The sequence below is a fragment of the Pseudophryne corroboree genome, chromosome 4, assembly GCF_028390025.1.
Source record: "Pseudophryne corroboree isolate aPseCor3 chromosome 4, aPseCor3.hap2, whole genome shotgun sequence".
NCBI lineage: Eukaryota > Metazoa > Chordata > Amphibia > Anura > Myobatrachidae > Pseudophryne > Pseudophryne corroboree.
This window is the reverse complement of record NC_086447.1, coordinates 886,085,527-886,087,365: the sequence shown is the minus strand read 5'-3', so window position 1 is coordinate 886,087,365 and position 1,839 is coordinate 886,085,527.

Below are 1,839 nucleotides of genomic sequence, written 5' to 3'. Positions count from 1 at the left end.
TCTGATGCTCTGTTGTTGTTCATACTGTTGACTGGGTATGTTATCACAAGTTATACGGTGTGATTGGTGTGGCTGGTATGAGTCTTACCCTTGATTCCAAAATCCTTTCCTTGTAATGTCAGCTCTTCCGGGCAGTTTCCTTAACTGAGGTCTGGAGGAGGGGCATGGAGGGAGGAGCCAGTGCACACCAGTAGTACTAAATCTTTCTTAGAGTGCCCAGTCTCCTGCGGAGCCCGTCTATTCTCCATGGTCCTTACGGAGTCCCCAGCATCCACTACGGACTACGAGAAATAGATTTACCGGTGAGTAAAATCTTATTTTCTTACTAACACTGACTAAAAAGGCAGGTAGAATACTTAAGTGTCATGTAAAGGCACAGCGCTGACAACCAGGCGGCTTTACATAGGAGGATTTGTCCAAGCAGTCCCAGGAACAGTGAGCTGAGGAGTACTGGCGCCGCAGACACTGACAGGGAGTGAGGAAAAGACAGAGATGCAGCTCCAGGGCGGGAACACTTGCTGGAAATGGCGCCCTGGGGCTGGGGGAGGGGCTTCAGGTCTAAGCCTTATCCCCCTCGCTGGCAAAACCACCGGGTACTGTGGGCGATAATAAAATCGTTTTTAAGAGAAAACCTGACCTGCGCCCATGCCCTGGTGATCTAGTGGGATCGCCTGTATCCACAGTGTCCACCACCAGCGCGCACGGCCCGCCTCCCACTGACCGCGCTGGATCGCGATAAAGACCGGGTCCCGCGAGCGAGACCAACTTACCACCTCCCGAAGCGCGGCCACGTGATCCTGGAGAGCCCCAGCCGTGTGTGTCTAACATGAAGAAAACCGGAGCCTCCGCTGTAGGTACCCGGCGGCAACTAGCGCTCGGGAGTGTACAGCGCCGCTGGGGAGAGCTGGAGCTGCAGCAGTGAATGTCACAAGACATTTACCACCGCTGCTGCCCTTGAAGTCTTCACTTTTTACCTCATAAAAAGCTTTTCTCAGGGCTGCTTGGAGCAGCCCCTCTGTTAAGTGCCTGCTTACTGCAGCACCAACTGACAAACTGAGCTCCTGTGCTGGGAGGCGGGTGATATAGGAGGCGGCGCTATGCATCTTGGGAAGAAGGTCAAAGCTTTGAGCCTGTTGGTGCCTCGGATCAAGATCCTACTCTACACCCCATTGTCCAGACTTGTGGAGCCCAATGTACCCCGCAGCAGAAATACTGGTAGTCAATAACACACGTCACTCTGAAAATACCACATACAATAGCATATATTACAATGTAAATACTCCACTCTATGGTCATGGGTAGCTTCCTAACCTATTAGTACTTTAAACATGCAGTTTACAAGTGCCTTTTAGTATAACACTGAAGTAGTTCTCTGTATCAATGTTCCTGGGACAGAGTTCCAATATACCTGAGCTCAGGGTAGAATATCTGTTCCCCATTATATATCAAAGAGGCACCCACTATACAGGGTCGGATTAATCCTTGGGGTGCACAGGGCACTTAAGACAGGGGGGGCCCCAGTGGGGGGGGAGGGGTGTTAGATTGTGCATACCTCCCAACTTGACCCATTCCAGGAGGGACAAAATGCTCTCTACATGGACTTCCCTCTTAATACATGTTTGACATCACCTGTGTTGGTGATGCCAATATTGATAAGAAGAAAGTTCAGGTAGAGAGCATTTTGTCCCTCCTGGAATGGGTCAAGTTGGGAGGTATGGATTGTTTATATTAAATTTAATCCAATGGTGTATGTTAAATTTAAACTAATAGTCTAATAATGCCTGGATACTGTTTATAGCTCCACCTAATTGAGAGACAATTATGTTATAACATTTGCTT